This window comes from Bombus flavifrons, chromosome 1 (assembly GCF_040668555.2).
Source record: "Bombus flavifrons isolate JBK064 chromosome 1, iyBomFlav1_principal, whole genome shotgun sequence".
NCBI classification, from domain to species: domain Eukaryota; kingdom Metazoa; phylum Arthropoda; class Insecta; order Hymenoptera; family Apidae; genus Bombus; species Bombus flavifrons.
The window spans coordinates 8,095,249-8,119,433 of record NC_138442.1 but is presented as its reverse complement, the minus strand read 5'-3'; the positions used below and the strand labels follow the sequence as shown (position 1 = coordinate 8,119,433).

The 24,185-nt window shown below is 40.8% G+C and overlaps 1 long non-coding RNA gene across 2 annotated transcripts in view; it reads right to left on the bottom strand.

Annotated features, from left to right (window-relative positions):
* Positions 1–24,185, bottom strand: part of LOC138179048 (uncharacterized) — a 227,298-nt gene that overhangs the window by 177,332 nt on the left and 25,781 nt on the right. For both annotated transcript variants that reach the window (XR_011172914.1, XR_011172913.1), the window contains exon 2: positions 6,278–7,017. This is a non-coding gene — a long non-coding RNA (uncharacterized LOC138179048). The remainder of the gene's footprint in view (positions 1–6,277; positions 7,018–24,185) is intronic.

Sequence of the window (24,185 nt, the reverse complement as noted above, 5' to 3'; positions counted from 1 at the left end):
CCTTCTACTGGCAACAGGTTGAAACAGTTGCAAATACGATAAGATCCGCACGGTGTTCGTACTTGGCAACTGTCGCGAAGAAAACGAACGAACGTTGATCGCTTCACTTTTCCTCTGATACCTTGCAGATGTCTTTTTCTATTCTCTCTCGTTCGATTCCATAAACGTGGTATCGAAAGTAAAGTTGTTTATAGTCTACGTGTTTGAGAGAATAGGCGATGGATCTTTTAAACTTCTCACTTGCGATTTCTTCGCTAATTACTTGGCTGAATGAATTCATCGTTGCGATGAAACATTATTTGTACTTGTTAATCTCCAGTCTGGATTCGAATAGAAGTTGCAGTTCAAACTAAACTTTCACACAAATGTAATTTGCCTTAATGCTTCTTATAAGTAAGATAGCTTTTTTTCAGTAAATTTTCATACATATTTCTAACCCCGCTGTGCGTCCATAAATAAATAAATTTGTTGTTAGTAATTGTTACTAATTCATGGAACGAGTGACGCAAGTCAATGTTTTCAGCTGCTATTTCATAACATTTCGTTATTTGAAATGTCTTACGTAACACACGATATGAAGACGTTAAAGTTTTCTATGATAAACGTTCGAATACTTTAGTGGATCAGTATATGTATGTCATATAGATTGTACAATCAAGGTCTTTGCCCTCGGTGCACGCGACAAACGCGTCTACATACAAACGAGTATTTAATAAATGGGCGTTCAGCGTCAAAGAATATTCGTCGACGCGTTAATCATCGTTTACACGGATAACGGTACACGTGTACGGGTAACGTAATTGATAATGTGTAACAACGTGATATATAGGTGGGATTTTAACGGGAAAGTGAGAGACGACCGAAGCGGTTCAACGACATTAACTATTCCCGTTGGTATCGGCAATGGGAGCGGTAATAAAGTCTTGGCGATATTTATGCAGAAAATTAACAGCGGCGTCGCTCTGTTGGCACAATAACTAAATGCTCGATTTTATTAAGCACCGTTGCAGGCGTAATTTTAGCGTTTCAATGAGCAATCCAGTTCCACAGCCGATACAAAATAACCGTACGCGCGCAGATTACAATAATAAACCCCTTATACGCGCCACGATAATAATCGCACACTGAAATCTCTAATTTTCATAATTATTCGCGCCTGTTATTTATTTGAGCACCGTAATACGCGAGTCCTCGAAGAGGGAATCGATGGAGCTTCGGTGAAAATTATCCAAGTAATAGAATTCGCGTGGGTGATGAGTTATTAACGAGTTATTAAATATTCAGCAAGTGAATATTTATGCTGGAGTATCGATTATGGCAGATATGGAGTGATTCCAAGAATGCACACTGGGATTTGAAATATGTGGTGGCACGAAGAACACGTATTTTGCGTGCGAGATTTTTAACAATAATATATTACAGGCTTTACACGTGTGCTATAAATACTACTTTCGCGTAATATGTTTACGTTCGGCCGCATACAACTAACCAGAATATTTGATGTATGAGTTTAGTTTGTTCGTGTAGATAATTACACGCTGTCGTCTTTATTATTAAGGACGAAATGAAGTTGACGGCTTGTCTGTAACCTAACAATATTTATATGCAATTAAACCCGAGCAACACGCGGCTCACCGAAAGTATTTGATCTTGAGAAGACGCTATCAGGAACCCTGAACGGTTGTAATACAAAACAAATTGATAGCCACTTGCGCGTAACGTTACGTTGCTGAAGCTCCGCAGACAGAATGCGTTTCACGTACACTGCGCAATTTTTATCACCCGGCTGTATTAGAAGTCTATACCCTGGTCTTCTCTTTCTTCCTCGTCAATTTTCGTTCTTCTTCCCCTTTTTTTAACCCCGCTTCTGTTCGATCCTCTGGAACCATAAAAGCAATAACGCGCAATTTACGGGGCCAACAGTTTGGCTGCGCATAAGGTAAGCCCCAGCCAAGCTGGCACGAGCTGCGCCTACAGTTTTTCAATTTCAACAGTCGAAAACACCGTTTGCCGAACGACCCATTCAAATTCCCTCGTAAAAATCCTTTCCTTCATTTCCTCGGACGTTTCTCGCTTGCCTATACTATGCGCGATTTGTTTCTTTTTGCCAGCGTTTTCTCCAAAGGTTATCGTGCGGATGATTTTCTACAGATTTTATTAGTTGCCGTGCTGGTTCGCGGAAAGAAAGTCAGCTCTTTGTACGCCTGAAACTCGTCGACCTTTTCTTAATGCGATTGCAAGAAACTGCAGGATCGAACAGCAAAGGTTTCACTGGAGAGAACATGATTGAGTCAGGTACAAAGAACCACGATGAATCGAGATTTAATGACAATAAGAAACAAAAGTGGAAGATGCGGATGCTTGGTAGGTCGGAAAGTGATCGTGCTTGGGCGGGTCACGAATGCGAGGATCCGTAGAATTAGGTCGGAAAACGAGGAAAGGTACAGTATTGTACGAAATTTACTTCGTTTTTATTACTAAGACGACCCATATGGTTTTGTAATATTTAATCGAAGTATTTCTAAAAAGAAATTGTGAAAAGAAACTAGAGACAAAATTAACGCAATAAAGGAACATCCGAAGATTCGTTTCTATACAGTGAATCGTGGAAATATTTCCAAAAAATATAATTTCTGTCGCTATGCAAGATGAGTATCCAAAATAGCCTACGACTTTTACAGAATGATACGCATTAAACGTCTTTCAAAAGCGCAGTTTCGTCTTCAAGCACAAAAACTATATATCAGAATTACACACGCGAGTCCAACAGGGCGAAAAATTTTCGCCAGCAACCTACGTACAACGTTATTCCATATCTAGGACAGAGGAAAGTACGGAGTACGGGTGCACAGGCGTGTAACAGAAAATTTCACGAGACGGGGTGAAAGTTTCGGAGGCGAAACGACGTGTTTTCGGATGCGGACGAAATGAAATACTCGGTGGCGCGCGCGGCTGCCTGCAAAACCTCGACATGCCTTTAATAAATTTGTTTATCCGGCGCAGCCCGGTTCCAACCATCCGGGACTCGGCTCGTCGGCGGCCTCTTACCTTTCCACGATGGCGCGCAGCATAAAGAGAGAAACGTTTCCATTTAAACGAAGCTTTTCAATTATAAAGCGTTTCCCTTCGCCCCCCAAGACCACCAGCCGCAAACTCCACGCTTCAATTCTCTCGTCCTCCTTCTTCTTCGTTTTCCAACTGGTGGAACCTGGCCGCAGAGAAAACCTACTTCCCTATCCGACTGTCACCCCTTTCTTCTCGCCTCTCTGCGCCACCTCCCCCTTTCTTATGCCCCCAACCTACCACCAACGTACAGTGGCGCAGCGGAGTCACCGCAACCTCTTTGCTTCCGGTTACACGACACCTCACAGAGGCCAACAGAGCTCAGGCTCTTCCTGAAAAATCGACCAGAAACGATCCGACCGAGCACGAGCGCTTTTTTCTTCGCGATCCAACATCTCCGCTGCTCCGCCCCTTGGTTCCCTTTGTTCCATCTACAAGGCCTGCTTCAACCCCCTTTTTTCGCGGCACGTTTCTTTTCCGCCAGTTCCTTTTATATCCCGAAGATGTCTCTCCCTCGTTACCGAGAATGTCGCCAACGAGTTCAAGCGGAATTTTCGAAGAGGGCCGCAAACGACGTCACTTCCACCCGAGATACTCGACGATATCGGACATAGAGAATCATCGTGATGGATCAAGGAATCGTCTATGGCTTGGAAACGCAACCCTCTCAGACCTCTATCGTGCCCCGTATATTTCGTCCGTCTTGTCGGTTCACGGGGTAAGGTAAGAAACGATCCGATTATCGTGAGGAAACAGCGACCATGCGCCCAGACATCCGATATTCTCGTTTCGGTTCTCGCGACGTTTGCTTCGCGAAAAATTGATTTCGATGATGGCAGAAATACACGACCTGGTGAAAAATTCAGCCGCCCTCTTCTAACAATCGATTCTGGACACCGAAACAAATACGAAGGTTGATACGGGAGAACGTCAATTAAAGCTCTTTTATAAAAACAATTTCATTTGTTTTGCCGAAACAATAGGCAGGAAGTTTTTTCAAAAGGTCGATGATACGATGAAACTTTCGTTCACTGTTGAGATATGTGTAATTTTCTGTGCTGGACTGAGTTAACTGCGTAGTAGAGATACTTGTATGTGAGTATCAGTGTGCGGAAGTATGTGTGTGTGCGAAGCGTCTCGAAAACAAAGGAATGTAAACTTAACAGTCGGTTAAGAGTCGGTGAAGAGTCGTGTGTGGAAGAAAGTGCTGAGACGCGTGCAAGTACGTATCGATGAATATATAAAGAATCGTCCATAAAATAAATATATTACTAGTTTAATATTAATCCTCAGTATAAATTTAGTGTTCCTATAACATTATTTCGGCTCCAAAGATCCACAATTCTCAACATTCACGATTATTTATACGACTTTCTTTCAACAAATGAGCTTAAAGAAGTGTTTCCTTTCTTTTGAGAAATTAAATGGCAATTATGTGTCTAATTAAACGAAATTGAAAAATTCAGAAAAATGGAGTTAATCAATTTGGCTCTTAAGAGGCTGATATAACTATCAGATACTGTCACATTCTATGTAGTTCCAGAAACTCGAGGGCATCTATCGGGTGCTGGAGAGACCAGAGCAAGAATACCGTGGCGGTGGCGTGGCCGATCAATGCCACGACGGTCTTCCCACCCCCTCTCTCATTCCTTCACCATCGTCATCTTCGCTCACCCTCTCGATGTCGCAAAAGTTCAGCTCTCTCTTGCGTTCCTCTACCTCTCCTCCGTACTATCCGAGCCCTGCCTTTTCACATCGTGCCCGATCGCCCTTTTCTCCCTCCTTTTTCCAAAGCGGAATAAGAGATCCATCCCCTGCCCTTCTCCGATCGGCACACATCTCTCGATGGAAACCATTGAAAATCTGCCTGTGAATTATTGAAAGCGAATCACGTCCGGGCCCATTTATATATCTCGAAATATTCCGCGGGACCTTTCAATTCAGATTGAAACCGTTCGCACAATAGACGAGATACAGCTGACAGAAGGAACTGTGGCGTGCGTGGTTACACACGGGAATATTCCGAGTGGAACACGAAGGGAAAGATCTTTGCAATCCTCACACCACTAACGTTTGACCAATATACAGAGTGATGGAATGTTTGATTCGCAGAATCGTCACTCATTTTGCACGAGAAAGGATTCTTTTCTAATTTTAGTTTAGTTTTTAATCCATAACGAGGAAATTACATTTTTAAATATACTGTTATTAGTATTACGTGTTATTTACACATAGTACGACTGTAGAGTATGCTGTGCGTTCCTGTACTATTTCGAAACGCCTCAAATTATTTGTTTCGGCTCTGGAGACATGTACATCTTGTGTCCCATATCACGTAGCCCTCTTGTATACCACCCAAAAGTCTAGACAGACATCCTATTCTATTTCTGATTCTGCGAAAGATTCTCTCAGAGTACGTTTCATGTGTGTATGCGTGTGAAACGATTGCGTGTATTCCTACGCTCCAAGGTAAACCTACCCTGGCTCACAAAGTTGCACGATTGCAAAATTCGCGCTACTCCAGTACGTTCCATCGCCAAGCCTTTGCCATCGTCGTTAATTCATTACTGTGGATAAAGCGTTACGTTGTTGCTTAACAATGACCGGCATTCGCGCCCTTTAATCTCGCAATCATAAAACTGTGATCTCTTCTCCGACAAAATTGAACTACGAAAGGTGGAAACCACGCTTAGGCTCGACGGTCGTAAAGAGACACCGAGATCCACGGTTAAGATCCCCGGTTATTCGCGTCGAAAGGATTTACCAGGATCCGGTGATCCAAATTGACGCTCGTCAAGCTACCAGAGAGAGGCTATTTATCATCCGTATCGTTGCTCCGCGAGAGAAACCGTTCCCGTGAGATCCCATTTCTCTCGGAAACTATCGGCAGTATTCACGATCGCCTGGTTCCTCCTCATCGTTGGCGTCTTGATCGAGAAACAGCGGGAACGATCAAGCGAAATTGATTGAACGGGTATCTGCAGGCAGCCTACAGCGTCGTCTTTGATCGGGATAAAGTGCTATCGGGGTGCTGGATATGCAGACTAGAAGGATGTAAGGTGGGTGGTAGAGGGATGGGAAGGAGTTAGGGTAGTTCGGTTTTGTCTGTTCATTTGGCGAGTAACGAAGTTATATCCGAAGCGGCTAACCTAATCATTCGACCACACCACTCGCGTATCGACCCTTTCTGTTCATCTATCTACTTAATACTTACCCAACTGCTCGCCTCCTCGCTGTCTTCTTCGACCATCTTCATCTCCACTCTTCTCGAGTTCCGTATCCATTCGTTGCGTATATTCGTTGTGTGCATTATCCAGCGATAAGACATTGTACAACGATATACAATTTTGTCCATCATATACGTATTAAAAGGGAAAGAGAAGGTCTGACGTGGAAGACACGCCCGTAGGAACGGAAAAATGATACGCTCCAAATTGATTCTGAATTCGGATATTTGAGTTAAGCTAAACAATTTGCCTGATAGAGTGATCAAATTTAGTTATGAAGCGTTTTTGGGCGATGCAGATTGTTTGACTCGTCGTAGAGCTAACTCCGCCATAGAGTTACTTGAGTTATTTTCTCATGCTGAACCTAAAGTACTCGCAGGGTTCTTTCCCATTCCTTCGTTATTGTATTAAGAACTAACTTACTTAAAATATAACAAACTCAATTATTTAAAGTTGAATTTTAAGATGAAGCTTGGCTGACTGAAATAACTCCATCTTAGCCTATCGTTTCTTTGACGTGACGACGAAAAATGATGCTTGTATCGCGTTGTTTATATCGCAAGTGTGCAACACTTGCCCTACACCGATACGCAACAAATGGATACCGTCCTTCACGGTTGCATCCTCTTACTCGTCGTCGATCAATTGTCTCGGAAGCAGTTTCCCTCGTGCTCTTCTCTCGTAGATGTCCTCGTGACTCGCGTCGTTGGCTTTCTCGTTGTGTCGTCTATGAATACAAAAGAGGGTCATTACGGGGAAAAACAAAACGGCCAACGGAAATGATCTCGAGAACGCTGCCTCGTTACGCTATCAAATTTTTTATGGAAAATTAAACCAAGAGAGGAACGTGATTTCCAGTGTTCTGAATTTTAGCCGAATTTCCACGAGCGTTGACAAATCGACTGTGTAATTTCGTACCACGGCCAATTAGGGTAACATTGTTTCGCATTACCGATCCCTGGAGACACGCCGCGGAGCGCGTAATAACCGTACAGAATGCGTGTATGATTGAACGCCACTCGACGTTATTGAGATGCGAAGTGGAAAGGGGGATCGGGCGGGGGAGAAGGGTGAAGGGAAAAAAGGAGAAAAAAGGGGAAAAGAGCGAAGAAGAAGGCAATGGAAGCGATAGGTCCTTTGACGCAGCCTTTCCTCCTACTACTCCCCTTAATTTGCTCTGAATAGCAGTTGATTGATCAAGATTGAGTAAGACGAAGTAATGTAATTACGTATACCGGTGATCCAAATAGTCGCACGTACACACGCCCGCGATTTACCAGAGTTTTTAACTCAGAGTTTCTTGTTGACCTTGGTGGTCGCCAATCAATGAGAATCGACGATTTAATTCTGCGAAATAACGTTCAACCAAAGTGTTACATGAATTAGTCAATGTATGAGATTTTATTTTTTCAAGCACGTATCTCCGATTTTTCTGGATTTGTAAGAATTAGTCTTAAATTAAAAAATTCTTGGCATAAAATTGACGTAGTTTCTTTGAAAATAATTTTATGATTAAATAATTGTGTAACAGCGATTGAGAAAAAATCAAGTCGGTCAGTTTGGCGTTTGAATGATTCAATGGACGATAAGACGCAGCTTAAATAAAATATAAGATACACATCTGCATTAGCCCGGTAAATCAAACTGTGGACAAATGGAAAATTTTATGCGAAACGCCTAATAGCATAGAAATAAAAAAAATGTAGCTGCACGCGAGCAGGACAATTCAAATCCTGTTGTTGTTTTGCTTCGGAGTAACAAGACTGTTAGGTCACAAGTATTGTAAGGAATAATGAACTCCGAGCAAAACAATGTCACCGCTACATACAATCGTCAAACGCAGCCGAGTTCAAATTTTCCGGCTATCCCCCGACCAATATAAATAAATAGACGCAGTCATGCTAAGACAGAGTTCAGTGTACAGAGTAAAAGATTACGGACGTATAAGCAAGCATCGAGGCGACATACGAAGTTTCTCTGAGGTTATCGGGTATTTATAACGAGTCATACAAATTGTACCTGTGGACTGCATTATTGTCTATAACAAGTTATTTATTGAAAATATATGTTAACGGATTATGACGGAAATAACTTGATTTCGTTATTTCGTTATACCAGAACTAAACCAATCCTCCACAAAAAGAACAAACGACGATGTAAACCAATTACGTTCCCGTGGTAATTTTTATCGTAACCATGCATATCATGCAGGAGATGGTCTAATTTCTAGGAAACTTTAAATGCATGGCGTGCATGCCTGCGCAGATTTTTTCCGAATAACGTGGCGAACAAGAGGACGTGAAACGGCGACAAAGTGGGCTAAGTACTCGCTCGAGAAGAAAACTAGGTCAACGACGACTAATCTAAAATAAATATATATAATGCTCTCTTCCTTCTCTTTTTTTCTTTCAGCCGCGATCCTTCAACGTAGGGTGCGGCACGCTAGGATTGCCACGGGGAAAATCACGTCGAAGAAATCTCTCTTGTCCCTGAACGCTACGCGGAATATCCCCACGGAATTGAATGTCTCAGGCTATGATTGTCCAAACGCAATTCTTGTCTAAACAATACGAAATCAAGAATTGTGTGGGGACATCAGCGCTCGAGGCGCGACTCAACTAAAATACATTTTGGTCTTTGAACGAAGCAGCGAATGAAAAGTACGTACGTATATACACGCTATTTGAGATTAGTTTGTAGAAAACAATTGTCAGAAAATTAAAAATGACCTTCAAGGATTAAAGTATACGTCGTCAAGGATTACATGTTTAAAATTAATAAATGTTAATAATGAAATTAATAATGTGTATCTATTAGGTCATCCCATAAGTTCGTACCGACTTTTGTGTATACATTTCATGTGTCGATTTATAAACATACGGCAATAAGGGACCAATGTACTTGAGCTTAGCTGATCGAGAACAGACTAGAGCAGATTTTCGTGGGTATAAGATCGTAATATAGCGAACACAGTGACTTCTAACAGTAAAAAAATCATGAATGAAATGCGTATCCATTTTTGACATCTCATGTTATATGAATTTCGGAAAGGAAGTTCTGTAACAATTGCCACGAAAAACATATGTGCTGTTTACGGAGAAAATGCGCTTTCATCTCGCACCTGTAGGAAGTGGTTCCAACGTTTTAGAGCTGGGAATTTCTGTTTAGAATACGAGGAACGCTCCGGGCGTCCTCCTCAGACAGACGAAAATAAAATTCGGGATCTTATTGAAAAATCACGAAGTTTGACAGTTCAAGAGATGTCAAATGCACTCAGTTAGAAAAATTAAGGGAAGCACTAGCTGAAAAACGACCACGTTTAGTGAATAGGAACAACGTTATCTTCCATCACGACAACGCTAGACCGCATGTCGCGAAAAGCGTTACAAAAAAAATTTTCTGAATTTAATTGGGAAATTTTACCACATCCCCCATATTCCCCAGACATTGCCCCATCTGATTACCACCTGTTCAGAGCATTCCAACACTTTTTAGTAGGTAAAAAATTTGAAAATATTGACATTCTCAAAAATAGCTTAGAAAATTATTTTAAAGAAAAACAAGAGAACTTTTATCGAGACGGAATAATGGCCCTACCAGAAAAATGGGAAGAAGTTGTACAACGAGAGGGGGATTACATTTTTTCATGAAACTGAAAGGTATGTAAACAATCTTAATATATATAAAACCGCTCGAAAGACGGCACGAACTTATGGGATGATCTAATACATTGTTGGTGATCATACCACTAAGCACTTAAACAGTAATAAAAGTTATGTTAAAAAGAGACTTGGAAAATGTTATTTCTTAGAGATTTTTGTTTCTACTGTAGCGGCACTCAACAGTAAACTTTCCAATGGTTTTTGTCCCGTGGCTCGCTACACAAAGACCCTACTCTTCGGACAAGATGATTGCCAGATGTCGATACATCCTCATAGAATATTTACAGCTAGCCTAAGGACCCGCTATAAATCTTAGGATTTGTTTAGCTAAGATTCTCCAAAAGGGACAAATAGTCTCTCTCTTAACAGTCCCTGAGTCTATCACCTACTACGGGAAGACACGAGAAATCTGCTTTTTTTCGCGTACGATGCTTCCCGCTAGCAACTTTTTGTCAAAGGCAATTAGCATCCTTTTCTAACTACCAACACAAAATTAGCCAATTAACAACCATTTCCCTCACTTTCCGAACCAAGGCTTTCCTCAACGAATCCGATGATCTCGCATCCTTAGACACACCCCAACATAGTTTTCCTTCGCAGCATCATCGTGATGGAAAGTCAGTCGTTACATAGACTCGTTACACAAGAGTCGTTGTAGTCGTCAGAATCGTTACGCATCGGTCCGAGTCAATAATTGATTCAAGTTCCTCGGCATCTTGAGCAATCATCCTCCAAACTTATATCGCGCATTAAAATACATCGACCAGTAGTCGAACTTGTAATCGCGAACCACTAATAATAATTGCGAATTCTGTACAAAGTGTATATATTGAGTATATTATAATAAATATATGTCGGGTTTGTCGGGTTGGCGTTAGTTTTAGGAGCGCGTTGCGTATCTTCATTAGAACAAGCCATCGTAGTTGTTCAATGAGGTTTATATCTACGATTATATGTACAAGTGTTGATTTAACTGAGTTTAACAATTTAACGTGATTATTAGATACTCTTAAAGTAAAGACAATGTTCTTAAGTTCAAACGAATCCACGGTCAACGGGATAACTCTTTGTACAATTGAATATGTTTTGAAACTCAAAGTGACGTTAGCTGTGACGCACGGTATCTTTCTGACTGATTGACCAGACGTTGCGTGTAAACTCTCCAAGATGATCATAAGAATAAAAGACTGACACGATCACATTTGTCAATTGCGTATTGACCGGGGTTATCAACAAAATTCTCCAGCATTGCTCCTGCCCTGGGGCTTGTTTGTTAATACAGCGTGTGTCCCTCAATATTGGTACTTCTACTGTTAAGTAAAAACGTTCATCCCGTGACCGTGGCTACGTTCGGCGACCAGTAGTGTCACCTCGACTCCAAGCCCACTGTCACAAATCTCGGGCAAACATAATCAAATCGTATCACAACAACTACTTCTAAGTTCTATTATTTAAGTACAGCTATAATAAATAGTTTAGACCAAAGTATTGGGGATCTTCCCAAAATTCTAAAAGAAAGGCCCGATGTCCCTACATCTCCGACATATATATTGTTAGATATACTTAAGCGTTCTTTCCTATCACTATCACGACATATCCATCTTACTACTTTGAACAATTTTTAAATAGATATAAGCAGAATAAAAATGGCAGTAAAAATTAGGAATGGACATAATTCAGGATATAAATGGTTAAACGATCTCTCTTTTCTTTTTGTTCTGAAGAGAGAAAGAAAAGAAGGGAGCCCTAACATGTTCGCCTATACCGCTTTTTTACGTTTGCCCGGTTTCGCTTCTATTGCTTCGACGTTGCGACAGTAATAAGGATAACGATAACAATAACGCGTTTGCATTTGAAACGCGAGATTCGAGCGGAAGAAACTTCCCAGGGGGAAAGTAGTTCTCCTTCGAATGCGCGTGTAACATTCAGCAGTGTTAGTATCGAGTGAAATGTTTCCCCGTGGTTCGCTGCTTCCGAATTGTACAGGCACATTGCTATGGTGTAACGATGTTTTGTGCTCGATGACAACCTCGCAGTTAAAAAACAATCGTGGCCGCGTATAACATTTGCTAGGGTGGTACGAGCTCTCGATAAAAATGAAACGTCTATCCGCAGGGAAACAAACAGTTAACTCATAACTGCCGTTTGTAGCTTAACGCCACTGCTATAAATACAACGAGCAATAAAAAAAGATGCGATTACTAATTTTATAGCGTGATACTCGTTCGAGAATTATCTGTCTATATTTTCGTTGCAGGGAAAAATGATGATCGATTAAAATTAGTTAATGTTCTAATAAGGATAGTTGAATATGTAGCTTCCAAGTTAAGGCGTTAAAATATTTTGCCATAGAAATATCATTTATCGATACACACATGACTTTCGATTCTAGAAATTGTAATTTCGAATTATTTTTTAACGTAAAATAATCTCTTGTCCAGATGTACCGCACGTTCTATCGCATTCTGTATATCTCGATATATGACAAACAAAATAGCCATATCCGCAATACGTCCGCTTTGAATATTAATTTATTCAAAAACTCGCGATGCGAATTTTACGTTGCGAGGGTGTATACGATCCAATCGAGTGAAAACGCGAGAAGAGGATTCGATGGAGAAATTATTCGAATTGATCGTGAAAAGGGATAAACAGGGAATCATTATTCACCACGTGATATCCTGTAAACACATCCTACACACGTTTGAATTTGTACGTGGAAATTGTGCGTACATATCGGTAGTTACGGGGGTCTGACAAATTATGGCGTCGTCAGCACCTCCGTTTCCAGCAGGAACAGAATTAGAACCCATTCTTTGGTCCGTCCATTCTCTTTCCTTTTCACGTGTGCACGAGAGCACACGCGTGTGTAGAGGGTTGTGTAATGTTCCAGTGGGTAAAAAAGCGGGCGAAAAAAATCCACCGGGGATTCAATAGTCTAACCATACGAGCTTTCGGCTATAACAATGGCAGAGAAATTCTGTTGACCCGACCATAATTTTCCGACGAGAACAAAAAGGATAAAAAGAAAGAGAAGGAAAAAGGGAAAGAAAGAGAAGAAACAATACCTGACGTCGTCTAACAATTGTCCTCGGTGTTAACGTTTTCCCCGATTTGCTCTGGTCATTTTGGAACTACACCGGTGCATGCTTTCTTTTTATCAAACAAAAGCGCTTTGCCTGCTTAATACTGGCGAACGTCGATTGGACTTTTCAACCAACTAACGATACTAAGAAAAATTTATCGTATGGTATATATACACATTTTCAATTCACGATACGAGTGAAGTCAGATTTTATGAGGCAAAATAAGATGAGAATAACAAAATTACACTGGAATCCTCGTTTTCGAGAAGTACATGTACATTTAATTAACTTCCGACGGAATGGGCAGAGGAAAGGACGACCGGTAGCAGGTTATTTCACGTGCGAAAGTAAGTGGAAAGTGGAGAATAAGATTTTGGAGAAGATGAAACTCGAATACGTTGGTGGAGAATTAAACCGACATAGTCTACCAATAAACAAATTTTCAAATTCGATTTCCTTGAAAATCAGACTTTGGATTACCTTTGTACATTACACTTGCACATAGAACACTGTTGTTGGTAATTAGGCAAATTCAGATAATCATACCAAAGTGCTCAAAGTTGGTCTTCCGTGGGAAATGAGATCTCCGACATAATCTTGTTACTCTTCATCTTCATCTTATTTTTTATCGTAGAATTTGTCTAACTTCGGCTGTACCGCGAATGTAGTAGCACGATGTATACCTATGAGTAGGAAAATCTGTTCCTGGCCAGAAATTTTCACGGTTATTTTTCTTTCGAAGCACGCACCAAGGTTGGTAAAGCTATCCTTCATGGAGTTCTTTATATTCCTGCGTCCTGGTTATCGTAATAAACAGTAAATCCTACGAGGAAATAGGAGAGCATTGCTACGGGGATCCTTCTACACGCCGGATAAAAGGGCCATATATTATTTCAACATCATATTTTATGTACGACGTATTTTCGAAAGCCGGATAATCCGCCGCCGCGAGACGAAAAGGGGAGGACAACGAGAAAGAGGAGCAGGACAACGCTTTCGCGAAAATAAGACGAGCTAAGACTTGATAAAAGTCCAGCTATGTATTATATTCGAGGAGAGGGGAACTGGAGATGCGTTTCTCCATCACCAGGTCTGCGTATACACGCGTATCGCAAATATATGCAAACTTACGCCGACACACGCGTCCGCGATAGTGGCAATGTGCGAACACGCAGCCTCAACTTAACGTGCTAGTGGCTGACACAGATACCTACACCGGATACATTATGCATCCCGGATTTTATGCCGGATAATGCACTTGTTACCTATGCATATAACTAGGAACACGGGCTAAGGTCTCGAGAGTCAAAACAGCAACCCTCTGACAACCAGCGATTTCAACAGCGATTCGCTCGACTCTTCCCATCGCCTGGTGTAATCGCTTCCTTCAATCTTGTTGTGCGTTCAACGACGTACAGATCAACGATGTATAGACAGTTTGGAATTGGTTTCGAGCAAAGGAAATTAATTCAGTTAGCGGGCGACAGAAAACTTCCGAAAGGTGGCGTTGGTAAAATTTGATGATTTTCTTCTGCTATAAAAATTTTTTTACGTAATGCTGAATTACTCGAGGGGAATATTTGATTACGCAAATATCTGTGATTCAACTTGAATTTTTGTAACGCGGTATATATAAAGTGTCTTGGTTTATTCGTGACAGAATGTAATCTAATTACGAAATTAAAGGATTTGTAACGAGAATCTTATTCCTTGTGATCATTGTAGCTCGCGATCATACTAAAGTTATTGTGCAATATCAAAATTAACGTTTATAATCATCAGATCGTATGACACTGGTTTGCTGTTTTACGTTTATCTTCAGGGTGTTTCATTTCTGAACTGTGATCTGATCGTAATAACCAATACCAGCATCGATCAGTCGCACATATTTGATTCTACCAATACTACAGAAATTTTACAATAATAATTTAAATTTACAATGTATTCATTCCATTAAAAGTTAACAAGCAGTGTGCTTCCAGTTAGTAATTTCCTATTAATTTGCACAATCCAGTAAAATTAATATTCTATTATAACAAATTGATCTACCTGTGAACAATAGTATAAACGGTCTAAACACGATGTTATTAACAATTACGTGGACCGATCGTCACCTAGCGAGTATTATTTGAAATTGAGGCGAATTAATTAATATCGGCGAAAAATATATCACAATAATCGTAATCAGAACTCCGGGTTCAGATGGCTTGCTTTAAACACACTTTAACGTATCATCGTATTTTTAAATTACCGAGAACGTAATGATTAATGAAGTCTGCAATATTGAAAGCTTAGCGGCGCACAATTAACAGAGATCATTAACGTGGTATGCTTTAAACCCGATGGGGACACGTATTATTGTTAACTATAGAGACCTTTACATGTTTGATTAATACACAGACATGAAACCAGTCGAGATACACAGAGCTGCCAGTATTGAACCACGTGCAATATTCATCGCAAAATACGCAACTACGTACATATTAACTTCATAATCCGTATACAGAGAAATGCTGAAACTGTCCAAACAACCTACTCCATTCTGAGAAACTTATTAACTAATGAAATTATATTAAACGAGACATGTTTCTGCTATCGTGTTTGTTACTCATCGTAATTCATCTGTAAATATGAAATTAATTATAAACATCATAGACAACTTAATCGTATCAGATTATTATATGTTACACGCTACATATCCGTTTTCTTACTTGATTTCAAGGCTTTTGAATTCAAACGATTCTGTCTCAAATTCTAATAAAAAACGAATACCTTAAATATCTGGTTTACATCGGTGAGCATAAAACTAGAAGTTAAAGGTGAAACTCAACTTCTCCTCAAACTTGAAAGGATATTTTAATTCGAGCAAAGAAATAAGTTCACGTTAGTAGAATCGTTCCAAGCTACTCGAGCACGATCAATTTGAAGTGAAGTGACTTGACTAATGACAACGAAGCCAGCAAGGATACTTCAAGTCAAGTAGGTAACATACACTGGCAAAAAAGCTTCGAATCACTTGAATCCAAATAAACCGATGAACTCGAACAAGGCTTTACACATCAAATTGCGATCGTCGCTTTTCTTACTTCGCTGTAGTCAAACTTAGATGTGTGAACACGCGTGAAAGATGAAAATTCAAAGGTTTCGCGAGGATCCCCGGTGATATAATAGCGTTTCCGAAAGGGCGACCGTAAGGTCGGGGATCGGGTTTTCCGGTTCAACACGTACGTTACGGAGAAAGGGACGCTGGCTCTTCTCCGTGGAATTTTAATCAGCGTCAATTACTTGCAGGAGTGGCACGTCCTCCTTACGCCGCACTTTCCTCGAGACGCAGCGGCAAAATTCAATTTTCCCGCCCTTTCTACCCTGCCACCCGCTGAACTTGTACGACAACCCGGCTCCGTGTACTTACGTTATTGCTACAAGAAGACGGTTTAATAGATAAGTAGCCGGCGTTGAAAGAAGACAAACGCTTCTCACCTCGTTTTTACCCCCTTTCCGCCATCTTCCTCCTTTTTGTCTCATTCGCGCGACAAGAGCAGATTTTTGAACGGTTTCTTCGACAGCTAAACGCGTATAGCAATTACCCCCCTTCTGGTATAATCTACTAATTGGACCACTCGAATTAGCGAAATTTTAAATTAATCTAATTAGCCGTTCAATTACCGCCCCGCGATGTGATTACGCTAATGGAATTACGCCGGCCGGTATAATTAGTGTGCACCAATCGGGCAGCGTGCTAGGAGCGACGTGCCGAACGACCAATGTACCCTCTAATCCGCCGGCCCTTATCTATCGAGCCCGATTTCCCATCCATGAGGACCTAATATCGATCCAAGCTAAATAACAAATACATTAAAGAGAAACAATACCGGGGAGACCACACCGAAGATCGATCCCAATTACCGTAAAGCCCTTTCTTGGCTTCCGCGAGCTAGACAATTACGTCCGGCCTGATATGATCCAAAGGCAAACGTGCCAACAAGCGAATTGAATCCGGACGCTTTAATTAAATCCGAAAGCTCGAGAATCCTTCCAGAGAGTGTGATACTCGACGCAAGTAGAAGAAACGTACAAAATTACGATCTGAAATTACCTGCAGCAGTTTTAGAGGAAAATAACGAATTTACGACTGTATATTGGTGTTTGTACAATTTTTTGATTCGAGTCCGAAATTGAAAATTTCAGACGAATTAAATAGCCGAAAATCGAAATATAAGGCTTATGAAATATATATAGAGAACAACAAAAAAAAAATAATTTCGTTTGTTCGTCAAGTTTTGTCAAGTTGATTTTGGTTCTTAGTAAATGTCCTAATGTTTATGAAGATATACTTTCGTACATGCGTTTGTACGTGAAAGCATATGTATGTAGTTACATCTACAAGCGGGCAGATGAGCGTATCGTTGCATCGAACGCCGAAGATCAAGAAACGAGAAGGTACGACACCACAGAGGTTCTTCCAACCCTCAGCGAGAGCTATGTAAGAAGAAGAAGAAGAAGAAGAAAAAGAAGAAGGTAAAGGTGTGTGGAGTTCTAGGACGAAGGATGAACCGTGGCAAAGTTGGTGCACGATAAAGCCAGGATGAATCCAGCATAAAAGGACCGAGGCACGAAGGTCGATTCGAGGCACTTAGAGCTGCCCGGTTCTCGTTGAACACGATGATGATGTATGGCTCTCAACGATAGAGGACGTTATGGCGCATGGACTCGTGGTGCTACGACCTCGTTTTCTCGTGGAAGCCTCGAGGCTTCTCCTGGACGGCCGTAAGAAAAGAAGGAAGGAAACGAGAAAGGAAGGAAGGATACCTCTAGCTAAAGATGGCCGTCGTCTCATAACTCCTCCAGGCTCCTTCCTTCCCCTGGCTAAAGATACCAAAGTATATACGAAAGAGAAGAGAGAATCTTTGGTGTGGGTGTATTGGAGGGACCCAGGCACCAGGTTTCGTCCGTGTACAGGTTCGCCGTGTGTTAGGCGAAGGAAACAGCGTATGCCTAGAAGAACGCTATCGTGAATACGTACACATAGGAAGCTAGGATAAAGTATATACGGCGTGTGTCCGTAATCCGTAGATATCAGCTTGTTGTCGCTGCCTTCGTGCTTTTGCAAGAGGTTTATCGGATCTCCGCTTCTTCGCTGCATCAACCCGTATACCAAGGTATATCGAGTGCAGACGAAACGGGGTAGAGACCGGTATCGAGCTAACCGACCATTTCCACCGTATGAAACTTTGTTTGCCTATATATCGAAGGGAAAATGCTCGGGGATTGGCTTGCCTCGACGTTAAAAAACGGTCGCCTAACCGTACAGTGATACAGCGAGAGTAAGGTACCTATACGTATGTTTTTTAGTGAAAGTAGGAAAGTACTTGAGATAGACTAAAAGCTTCGATAGAAATAACATTAACAGAGTGCGGAGTTCTTGCTGGCTAAAGGTATCGAAGTAAATGTACGGTCGGGGACGATATTAATGGCTATCCCGTACGTCATAGAGAAAAGGTTGGTATGTGTAGGAAAGCAGAGAAAACTATGTTTTCATAGGTCCATGAAGGAAGTGCTCTTATCGTTCGTGCTCGCCCATCGTATTTCATCCCTCTTTTCGTTTCTCCCCTTAAATTGCCCCCCTTTTCCACTCTGCCACCGTCTCACATACAGAGGAGCGAAGTAAGGCTGAAGTAAGACAATCGAATCTCGACGGTGGGCAGTCATCCTTTTGCCCGGAATTTTTCAGGCAACGATAAAACAGTTACCCCGCGAATAATATTTTTCCAGCGGCAACGAGGGAACTTGCATTGCCGTTATTCGATCGTCGTGCCTATATCCTACAAATCTTAGCGAGCATTACGCGTATACCCCACGTTCACCTCGTTTCTCCTTCCTCGTCTCCAAGCGAAACGTTCGCAACGAAATCCCGCGAGACAAAAACAACGGTTTCCCCGAACGAATAAAATCTTGCCGCAGTTTTCTATGACATGTGAAAATTCCTAAAACTGTAGCACAGTTTATAGGCGACCAGAATATTTCTCTAAAGTCAAAGATTCTAAAGTCCCAAGGAGCAGACAGAGAAATAGGATTCTGAGAATTTATATACAGGAAGCTTATATATTAGCTTGTCCGAAAAGTTTTTTTTCGTTTTATAAGGAAATAATAGACGCACAATGTTTTTTGTTTTATATTAGTTTATCGAATTATCCACGAACCTAATAATAGAAATAGAATGAAATTATCATATCTAATTCAATAAAATAATATAAAACAAAAATTGTTGTTTATCTATTATCACCTTATGAAACGAAAGAAACTTTTCGGACAACCTAATATATTATACGTATACATGTGAGCTTCTCGGAGAGTTGATTTTAGATATCGAAACAGGAACGTTTGAGATGACATACTCGTATCATCTTAAGCGCACAATTGACTTCATCGAAATTTTAAAGAGATGGTTAATCGGAGATACGTATATCGTTATACAAAAGGGAAATTTCTAGTGCACCCTATTATACAAAATCACATGCACACGATTTGCTCGATAATACTAAACATCTCTCGTCGTTCAGTCAACTGCATACTAACTGATCTTTAAGTCACGTACTCGCATACAAGCGTTTCTAGTATCAAAACTAATTATTCAGAAGATGAGAAATAAACTGGACAAAAAATTGTTATACATCACCACTTTTCATTCTTCCAATATCTAAAATCGCTTGCACCCTATGTAAGATCCATCGTTGATACCCAGTGATAAGACCCAGGATTCTAAATCGAGCAATTTACGATAGAATCTAGACACGCCGGTTCCCTATCCCTGATTCTATCCGTGCTTTATATCAGCCGTGGAACACGTACAAATTCTTACATTCTTATAGAAAAGGTAGGAAAGGATTTCCCGTATTTCCCTGGTATTCCTGCGGCATGTGTATTCAGTTGAAGGCAGCTTGCGCCATTGTCCTTCCAATTTCGTATTTCGTGACTCAAAAAACACACACCGTTGGCGAACGGGCTGCAAATTTGACCAGCTTTCGACGTGTACGGACGACGAAATAAGCGAATAACACGCGGCACATGCGGAAAGAACGAAATTATATGAGTACACACGGGCCAGTAGCGTATCCCCTGGTTGGTCTACGTGCATGCAAGTATAAAATAAGAACGGGACCGAGGGTGGATCGTGAGCGATTGTTCGAAAATGGCAGCGCCATCCGATCGTGAATGGAACTATGGTTCCACCAGCTTCGAGGGGGTCGAAAACGCTAGGCACGTTGCCAAATAAACTGAACCGAAAGCGAGTATATATGTATAATGTCGCGCACACACCATTCCACGAATGACACGCTCGTATATCAGCTGGATCGCGCTAGGTGCGAGCATTAAAATTAAATATTGCCTGGCTTTTTGGATCAAGCACGCGTCGCTGCCCTGCTGATCCTTAACATGAAGATTGGAATATCGGTCGAGATTTAATTAAACGTTGAAATTAATGCCGCCGTTGTACCCTCCGATCTATCAAATTTTACATATTTTTCTTTTTTATTATCTCTTCATTTCGGTTTCTTTCATTTTCTCTGTCCTTTTTGGCTTGTTTTATTAGTACAATTTTATCGTAGACCGATAAATTACTCAATATAAACAGGACCAATATCTGTACAGTGTCCCGATTTGCTATGTTCGTTAAACTATGTGCGACAAAAGCGAAATAATACACGGAATTATATAAGAAAGATTATAGAAAGTTTTTACGAGTGTTCCAACGTCACTGTGTTAAATATTACAGACAGTCTAATCATAATTTAATCACGTCGGCTGATTATCTTTCGTTTCCGAATTCCCCATCTTCTAAACGTCGCCTTTAAAGGCATTCTCCCCAGCGAAATATACAACATTAGCGAATCTCGCGCTAATTACAAATTAATTAGCTCGCACAGAAACGCGCAAAGAATCTACTAAAATGCAGCTACACTCGACGTCTGCGTTTCCTCTTTTAAGAGGCCGGAAAGAGTGCTCAAGAAACGGCGACTCTTGCCTTTCCTCGTGTAACTTTAGCTACACCAGCTTGTGCCGTCTATAATTTCACAGAAATAAGATTTCGTTGGAAACCCTTTCGCTGGAAAAACGAAAACCGTAGACGTAAACGAAAACGTAGGAAGGAAAATATCTCAGCGACATATTATATATACGCTTACAACATAAGCGTAACTTTCGGCCGAATAAATATCACGGCAACTGTGACACAGTTACGATGAATTTTCTAAAAGTAAATTTCGTTTCAAAGCCGCAATTAATTTTTTAAATTATATTAAAACCGAGGTTTGAGCCTTTTACTTCTATATTCCACATATTTATATAAATTCATATTTTTTAGACTTAAATAGAAATTACATCTCCTAAATATTATAACGAATCCGTGATACAGATTTTTCGACAAGTAGATTGTATTTCAAAGCCGCAATTCATTTTAATGATTATATTAGAGCCAAAATTTAGTTTACGTATTCTATCATACATAACTGTAACATAATGGAGAATGAAAGACCCTTCCAAGTAATTTTCTAATGTACGTTATGAAAAAATACGCGTATGTGATTAAACAATTAAAATCATAACGAAAGAGGACATTTGAAACTTTAAAAAGATATGCTTACGCAGTGCGAGATTTGCAGAGACAAAGATGTTCATCGAAGGAACAAAAGGTTTAGAAAACTAATATCATGTTACAGGCTTTAACATATCTAGTCAATAAAATCAAATAATTATACAAAAAATACCAATTAAACTGATCAAAGTTTAATAAGCCACATTAGGTAATCATGTACCTCTAGCAGCAAAAGAATTAACCGATAATTCGACGTGCTATAGGACGAAGACTACGAGAAAATTACTTAAAACTGAGGTCATCATCCTCGAAATCAAAGTGATATCCGCCTGTCTATGTATAATCGATATAAGATCATTGAGGTTCTTTCAAGTCCGATGATCAACTGTGGCGACAAATCCTTCACAGAACTCTTCCTACCATCATATCTTCCCATGTGTGACCCATAATTCGACGATTCGTTATGGTCAGTCCACTTTGGTGAGTATCCTCCTCGTTGTACAGATTTATGACACACGATGGCTATCAGGGATTGTACTCTTTCCTTTCGTGACCATTAGGCAGGTTCAGACGGTGTTTCACGTTGGAAATCACGGATGCCAACGGCACTCGACGAAGTTCACGAATGGTGATCCATCTGAGCGGTAACCGCATTTAATGCAGATTAATTTTGGTAATCGGGCGAAAATTGGTCGTTCCTACGCGACAAAATGGACCGGGAAGCGACTCTTAGCCACTCCGGTCGCCATAAATCTGATGAAACTTCGGACCAACTTTTTTACGTCCCCGCCCGGTATAAAATTCCCCGCGTTACGCGATTTATCACGCGGAATATAAAAACCGAACAAATAAATTGCCTCCCGGGGAAAATAGAAAATAAAATCTATCCAGAATCATAACCTGGAACAAAGTGATTATTTAATCGATGTGTTCGGAAACTGCCAGACGCGTTCAAAGGAATTTCATGAGCCGAAATTTCATCAACATGGCGGAAGAAGTAGGTAGGTGGTTCGACAAACCACTTCATCGAACACTTATCATAGAAAAATTGTATATCGTACACGAAACATTTTGAAATTTCATTAGTACTGTCATGATTATATCGTGTCAAATTCGAAACCAATCTGAGAGCAAATATAGAAATTACATTAATTATAGAGATATTTATTGTAGACATATATTTATTAAAAAATTAATAAACGCCATAAATAATTGTCTTAAGCATATGATAGATGTTAAATATGATCCTACTAAATAGCCAGGTTCGCTGATGTATTGAATATCGATTAAACAAAATGATACTAAATAGCTTGAAATTCGTATACACAGTTTTGTATTTATTTCAAGCGTTGCCAATATATATATTAATGTTACGTCGGGCGACACTCTGCCTAGACCTGGCCACACACCGCGGGCAAGATGGCAACCAGATGTCCGCTCGTCCTTACTGCGTACCCTCAATATTCTCAAGTACCCTCCATAAATCTCAGCAATTTCCTAGTCGAGGTCCTTCGAACCTAACAAATATTCTTTCGCTGTATTGTCTCCTAAAGTTTATTGCCCACCACGGGTTGACACGGGAAAGTTTCCGTTTCTCACGTATGAGGCCTCCCACTAACGACTTTATCTCGAGGACGGTGTGCATCCTTCCTCACCCACTACCATAGCAAATAACCAATTAACAACGAAGCCTATTTCCCTCACTCTATTAGCCAAAATCGTCACCAACAAATCCGATGGTCCCGTGCGCTAGACACGCCCATCCTTAGCTTTCCTCCGCCACAGCATCGTCACCGAACGGCACTGATTTTCTCTCCTTCAAACAGTCAACATCTTGTTAACCGAGTTTACACCGTAGATCAGTCACTCACTTATACATACTCACCAGTGTAACTATCTTCTTTACAAGGTTGTTGGATTAAACTGTGATATATAACTTGTTATATCAGTGTCATATTCAATTAAACCACCTCTATTATCCTAACCGAAATAGGGGATCGATCATTTCGTGGCGTCGATTATCTAATCGTAACGGGAATTTACGACTCCCGTTGACGTGCTTCTTCGCGATCGCGTCTCTCCGCGAGTGGTCGAAACATTTGTACCTTCGAGCCGGATCACGTGCCAACGAAAAGTGAATCTACAAGTGATCACACAGTGCCACGTGTCCACATTGAATCCAGCAACAAAAGTGTCTCACTCCATCGAAGTCAGTGACATCAAGAGCGTCACCTTCGAAGAAGTACAACCCATTGGTCGAGGCTTGCAACCAACCATCGTCCGACGTAGCTGAACAATCATTCAAGAGAAGGTTCTACATACGTAAGTCGGTCTACATCACTAAGCATGCCGACCCCAGCAAAGCTCAACTCCATGCGGCAAAGACGCACCAATTGCATCGGCAACATCAAGGCCATGGAAAGCGACATCGAGCAGTATAAGCAAGCTGAAGAGCTTGACGTGTGCCTTCTGAAGAAATATCAAACCCAACTCGAGGAAGAATGGAGACGGTTCCGACTCGCCCACGACGAGTTAAACGAACATGGCGAAGAAG